The following is a 7,707-nucleotide window of genomic DNA, read 5'->3' on the forward strand; positions in this document are numbered from 1 at the left end:
AGTCTTATATTCACTTTGGATCACAGTCTGGGAAGAGGCCACCCCCACCTCCCACCACTCCCCAACCTTCACTATATTCTTTGGACTGAAAGACTTTTTCACAGTTTTTTATATTCTTTGGATATATATATGTTTTGTGTTAACTGCTAGTCTAGCAGACACCATTCATGAACATTTTTGTTCTCATCATTTTGTTTAGCGCACTTTTGTAATTTATGTTCCATATATTACGACCCTTTCACTATTAATTCTTTTTGCAGTGCTGCTTTCACTTTTTCATCTTGCCACAAGGCTCGCGCACCTTATTTCCCTATTCATACTTGGGATTTGAACTCATGCTCTCAGTGTTTATAGATAGGAGCACTAACCACTAAACCATTGAGCTGAGCATGATTACCCTTGGAATATTGAGTCCTATGTTTCAATAGCTAATCACTTCCCTACAGGGCAGTTACACCCCCTTCCTGCCCAGGCCAATTTTCAGCTTTTTTTTTTTTTTTTATATTTATAATTTTATTTGGAATTTTCAGAAAAAATCATTACAGAATATATAACTCCATAATAGGTAGATAGGTTACAAAGACATCGTCCACATCAATTTTTTTCATCTCCTAGGTCTAAAGAGACCTCTAGAGATTTCCAACTCATTAACATATAGTCATTTGTCAAATATTCAGCTAAGGCAAGATATTGTTAAGTCAGCAAGTCTCTTTCTCTATTCCTGTTCATTCAATCCTTGCCTCTCTTTACTTCCTTGTACTTTAATTTAAATGACCTAGCCTCTAATCTTGTCTTTGTTTCCCCTTCTTCTTTCTATCTGTTCATTCCTTTCCTTTTCCCTCATCTTTTCTATATTACCCCCCCCCCCTCTCTCTCCTCATTCATACCCACTATCAAACACCACACACACAAAAAAAAAAGGGAAAGCCCGGAAAATTCTCCTTCCCTCTCTCACCTCTCCCCCCCCCTCAAAGAGTGGTAAGGAACCCCTCCCCTCTCATGCAACCTCCCCACTCTGAGATGGGGGCACCAGCAATTGTTTGCCCGCATCTGAAGATATGAATAAGTTCCATGTTCTCCATGTTTTTTTGTATTGTTCCTGTTTGTGTTGTGAGGAAAGCACAAGGTCCTCCATTTTATTAATGTGTTCTAATTTTCTTACCCAGTCGAACACCGTTGGCGCTTGTCTATTTCTCCAGTGTTGGGGAATACATGCTCTTGCGGCATTCATCATGTGTGGCAGTACTGATCTTGCGTATTTCCTCTCTGACTGCTCTGATATCTGTAAGAGGCAGAAGGCAGCTTCTCCCTCGATTTTATAGTCTGTTACTTTTTGGACTATATCACCAGTCTCTGACCAAAATTTCTTTATCTCTGGACAGTTCCAGAAAATGTGATATATTGTGCCTTCCCCTTCTCCACATCTCCAGCACCTATCTGATTCTTGAGTGTACCACTTATGCAATTTGTCTGGTGTGTTATACCACCTAGTCAGAATTTTATAGTTTATTTCCTGCATTTTCGTGCATTTAGTTGGTCTAAATATTGCCCTAAACATCCTCTGTTTCTGTGTGTCCGTTATGTCTATATTTAGATCCTATTTCCATTTTTCCAACCATTTCAGATTCGGTTGATCCAATGGAGTGTTCAACATTTTATATAAAATAGATAATGAGCGATCTATACCTCCTGTTTTCTCACATAGTTTTTCAAAGTGTGTCAGTGGTTTCTTAAATTTGTCCGGCTCCGGCAGCGACTCTAAAAAGTGTCGCAGTTGGAGTGCCTCCCATAAGAGTAGCCTATATGGACCCTCCTCATCTATTAGTCTACCTATTGTAGGCCACATCTGCTGGCTCGTAAAGTTTTTAATACCATCTTGTCCTGTTTCCCACAGTTTTTTAAAATGCTGTCTCTCTAAGCCTGGGATAAATTTGGGGTTTCCCAAGATCGGATATAGTGGGGATTCTATTGAAGTTAAGTTTTGTCTCAGGGTCTGTTGAGACCCTATTCTTATTGTGTTTCCCAACAAGGGGTGTAACTTCAGAGGTTTAGGGAGTGTCTTATAGCACCAGATTGCTCTCTTTAATGAGACCGTCGTTTGTGCTTGTTCCATTTGGACCCATCCTTTCGATTCCCAATGGTGCCACCAGTCCAATATTCTATTTAAATGGATGGCGTGGTAATATCTACGCAGGTCGGGTACAGCTAGTCCACCCATGTTTTTGGGGAGTGTTAGTGTATTGCGCGCTATACATGTTTTTTTACCCGCCCAGATGTATCCTCCAAACACACCCTGAATCATTTTGAAGAAACTATTAGGAATTTTGACTGGGAGCGCTCTCATGATATATAAATATTTTGGCAGGATATTCATTTTGATTAAATTTCCTCTTCCAAACCATGACTGGAGGCCTCCCCTCCATTGTTCCAGAATTTTCTTTGTCTCTCCAATCAGGGGGGTGAAGTTTAGTTCATAGATCTGGGCTAAATTTGCGGATATATAGGTCCCTAGGTATTTCACTGCTTTCTCTACCCATGAGAATCCGAAGTTGCTCTTTATTCTGTCTTTATTTGTTTGTGATATTCCCACTCCCATTGCTTCGGATTTCCTATAGTTTATTTTGAAATTTGATAACTCTCCATATTGTTTAATTTCCTCTAGGAGTACTGGTAGCGATATTTCTGGTTCTGTCAATGTGAACAATAAGTCGTCTGCATATGCTGCAGTCTTATATTGTTCCTTACCTACTGTGACTCCTTTTATATCCTGATTCAATCGAACTTTGTTCAAGAAGGGTTCCAGTGTCAACACAAATAACAGGGGAGATAATGGGCAACCCTGTCTTGTACCATTTTTTATACTCAAAGGTTCCGACAACACACCATTTGCCTTCACTCTTGCGGTCGGGGTGAAGTATACCCTAGTTATTCTTTCCCGCATTATTTCGCCTACTCCTATATACTTGAGTACCGACTGCATAAAGGTCCATTCGACTCTGTCAAAGGCCTTTTCTGCGTCGGTACTCAGTATGATACATGGTAGTTCTTCTTTGGTGACTATATGAATTAAATTAAGAACTCTTGTAGTGCTGTCCTTTGCTTCCCTCGCCGCCATGAAGCCCACTTGATCTAAGTGTATTATTTTAGGGAGTACCTTTGCCATCCTTGCCGCTAAGATTTTTGTGAAGATTTTTAAGTCCGTATTCAGAAGTGAAATGGGCCTATAACTTCCGCAATTCGAGGGGTCCTTACTCTCTTTTAAAATTAGCGTTATATACGCCATTAATGTATCCCTAGGTAGCGACCCCTCTATTCCTCTCTCATTAAACAGTCTCTCCATGTATGGCCCCAGAATGGGGGCCAATACATGGAAATACTGTATTGTCAAGCCATCTGGGCCTGGCGCTTTGCCACTTTTCATACTTTTTATGGTCTGTTCTATTTCAGTCTGTGAGATATACCTTTCCAAATCGTCTTTATCTTCCTCAGAGAGTTTCGGTAGTCCTGATTGTGCCATATAGTCATCCATTTCCTTTTGCGATTTTCCTATTTCCGGTAAGTTATATAGCAATGAGTAGAAATTCCTAAATTCTCCCGTTATTTGATCAGGCAATATTTTTTTAACTCCTTCTGGAGATAGAATTTGTGGGATATAGGATCTTACTTTTTGATTGTGAACAGATCTTGCTAGAACTTTACCGCATTTATTCCCTGATTCGTATGTGATTTTCTTTGATACTTGTATCGCGGCTTTCGCTTTATAATGCATTAAATCGAGTATCTGCTTTCTTACTAGAGTCAATTCCCCTACTGCTATATTTGCCTTTTTTCTTTTGTGTTCTGTTTCCAGTATTTTGAGCTTATCTAGTAATGCTAGCAATTGTTTATTCCTTTCCCTTTTTATTCTTGCACCGTGCTTAATTAGAATTCCCCTTATCACTGACTTGTGTGCCTCCCATAACGTGCCTATCGCACAGCCAGGTAGATCGTTAAAATCAAAGTAGTCCTTAAGTTCTTTTTGTACCTCTGACCTTACTTCCTCTATCTGTAACAGACTTTCATTTAATTTCCAAAATCTTTGTTTAGTTGATTTAATTGTGGAAATATTGTAAACCATCGACCCCATTGCATGGTCTGACCATGAAATGTTGTCGATGTCGGTGTATATCACCGCCCGGAGATGCGCATGTGGCACTAAGAAGAAGTCTATTCTCGAGTAGGTCTCATGCGGATGTGAAAAAAATGTGAACTCTTTTTCAGTTGGGTGCTGGAGACGCCATACATCTATCAGTTGTTCCTTATGTATGTTCTTCCTCATCCGCCGACACATCGCTTCTGAGGAAGAAGATTTAGTTTTAGAGGTATCAGCCACGGGAGACAGCGGTGTATTGAAATCTCCTCCCACTATCAATTGACCTTGAGTAAATTCTCTGAGTATATTCAATGTTTTAGCGACAAATCTATCTTGTTGCTTGTTAGGAGAGTATAAGGTTGCCAGTGTCATCTGTGTTTCTCCTATTTTCCCTTTTAGGAAGAGATATCTACCGCTGTCATCACATAGCTTCTCCTCCATCTGCCATGGTGTCATACTATCAATTAATATTGATACCCCTCTTGATTTTGATTGTGTGTAAGTTGAATGATATGTGTATGGAAATGCATTATTTTTTAGGTATGGTAAGTTCCCTGATCTAAAGTGCGTCTCTTGTATAAACGCTATATTCGCCTTAACTCTTTTGAGTTCTGATAATAATATTCGCCTTTTTTCGGGCGTATTTAGGCCCTTTGCATTAATTGAAACAATCTTTATATTCTCCATTTTAAGCTATCAAATTGTGTTACGTAAGTGGAGACTGAGGATCGGAGGAAAAGGAGAGGAAGAGAGAAGAGAAGAGAAAAAAGAAAAAAAAAAAATCTCACAGCCTACTATGAACAATCACTCACTCAATCTTTTGTCCACACACCTCACACTGATCCAATCACTCCTATGCCCTTCCCTGTGGATCCTACCCTGCCGGTTGGAGCGAAAGCTCTTCCCGGTCGGATCCCCAGGTAGGATTTTTAAATCCTTCCAACACACAGCATTTTACTGCCACCTGTGTGTTCTAAACTTTTTACAGGGAATTACCTGAGGCCATCCCCTCTGTCCCCGCATTCTCCCTCCCTATTCTTGCTTATATGCTTTATTTCCCTATCTCCACTGCCCATCCCTTTCTTCCTCTACACCCCAAGCCTCTAGTTTTCTGTGACCCTGAGATACTCCCCTCCTGAAACTCTATGAGTATTTTAGAGCCTTGATGTCTAACAATAGCTTCCCCTCTACAACACAATGATAAAAACAGGGACAAACAAAAAAAAAAAAAAAACACCTCAACTCGCCCCAATAACGTGTAAAAAACCCATTCCCCTTAAAGCTTAGTTAACTCTATTTAATAGGGGCTATTGTGCCCCACATTAACACCGTGCCATATATTAAACAAAAAAAAAAAAAAAAGGGAAAATATGTGTAAAGTGAGGCCGACAATTACGACCAACCTTGTGAATCTTAATAGGGGGTATTATACCCTTAAATTTCATTAAGAAGGAAAGAAAAAAAAAAAAAAAAAGAAAAATTACAATATTACTCCCACCCTTCCAGTGTCTTAACTTAATCGGGGGTATAGTATTCCTATACTTCCCAGTGCTACTACTCCCCAAAAAAAAAAAAAAAAAAGAAACCGGGGATAAAATATTGAACGCTAGGGGGATAGGGAGGCAATGAGATATATGGCGTACCCAATGATCGGTTTTCATATTTGACCTTACTAACCCACCCTTGCTTTTGAAACTCTACGTCCCCCCTCTTCTGCTAGATTTCCAAGCCTAATAATACGAAAAGGGGGTTTGGGGGGTCAGATCACCCAAGTTTCCCACAATCACTATTGGCTTATTCTATGTTCAATTCTATGCTCCAAAAAAAAAAAAAAAAAAAAAAACCCCAATCAAGAAAAAAAAAAAAAAAATGCAGTATTAGTCCCATCATTCCAGTGTCTTAACTTAATCGGGGGTATAGTATTCCTATACTTCCCAGTACCAAAAAAAAAAAAAAAAAAAAAGGACCCGAAACCAAAAAAGTTGCTGCAACCCTTCTATTAAAACTTGATTCATTGGTGAACATTGTACCCCTACATTTTGTTATACTCTTAGTGCGGAAAGAAAAGAGAAGAAAAAAAAAACCACAACACCACTTCTGAAAACTCTTGTGACTTAATTCAGTAGGGGAAATTATACCCCTAAATTACACTGTGCTCTTAGTGCCAAACCAAAAAAAAAAAAAAAAACCCCAATCAAGGAAAAAAAAAAAAATGCAGTATTACTCCCACCATTCCAGTGTCTTAACTTAATCGGGGTATAGTATTCCTATACTTCCCAGTACCAAAAAAAAAAAAAAAAAAGGACCCGAAACCCAAAAAGTTGCTGCAACCCTTCTATTAAAACTTGATTCAATGGTGAACATTGTACCCCTACATTTTGTTATAGTCTTAGTGCGGAAAGAAAAGAGAAGAGAAAAAAAAAAAACACAACACCACTTCTGAAAACTCTTGTGACTTAATTCAGTAGGGGAAATTATACCCCTAAATTACACTGTGCTCTTAGTGCCAAACAAAAAAAAAAAAAAAAACAAAAGCAAAAAAAACAAACCATCCCCAAAAACTGTACAAAGAGGGGCCTAGATGAAGGGGCACTCCCTCTTCATTCACAGCCCCTCCCTTCCATCTGCCAATAGGACTGCGTCCTTCTCCATCTTTTACTAACCTCCGGGTTCCCCCAGAGGTCTAAACATCTCCACCCTCAATATAGTACCCCTTATACTCTAATCCCTACCCTCCCTCCTCCCCTCTATCTCTCGGGGTTATGTGGGCCTCTGGACGAGTTTCCATTAATTTTCCCCATCCAGTTTGGGGTATCTATTGCCGAAACCCCCAGGAAGTCAAAAAGAGCCGTCCTATCTTGAAAGTTCCGCAACGTGAAAAAGCGACCATCTCTGTTAAATGTTGCTGTAAATGGGAAACCCCATCTGTAAGAAAATCCCTCTCGCCTGGCCAATTCCAAAATGGGTTTCAGTATCGCCCTTCTCTTTAGAGTCCCTTTGGAGATATCTGAAAAAACCTGTATGGTCATTCCTTCCATTTTCCACTCTCTGGTGTCTAGGGCCAATCTCAGTATCAGTTCTTTCTGGGCATAGTAGTGCAATTTGCATATTACGTCTCTTGGTCTTTCCTGATCTTTCTTAATTGGGCCGGGCACCCTGTGTATTCTGTCAAGCTCTATTTTGCCCGGGTAACTTCCAGTTTCTTCCAGATTCTTCCAGTTGTGTGCTTTTTAGTGATTCTGTTAGGCCTCGAATTCTTAAATTATTACGGCGGCTTCGATTTTCCATATCTTCAATCTGAAGCTGTAGCCTAGCTTCATTTTCCCCCTGGTGTTCTACCTTCCTCTCCAACACTATTAACCGTTCCTTTATTGCAATAATTTCTGCATCCTCCTTGCTTTGATTAGTGGCCAGTGCCTGAATCTCATTTTTAATAAGCTGAATTTCCTTTTTATGGGTCTCCTCTACCCGATTCACTAGCTGTTCCATGTCCTTTTTGGTTGGGAGCGAACTAATCATAGCTCTAAATTCCGCCATTTGCGCTGCCCATTGAGCAATCGGGGAGGATGCAACCT

Source organism: Pelophylax lessonae, assembly GCF_965119305.1.
Source record: "Pelophylax lessonae genome assembly, chromosome: 7".
NCBI lineage: Eukaryota > Metazoa > Chordata > Amphibia > Anura > Ranidae > Pelophylax > Pelophylax lessonae.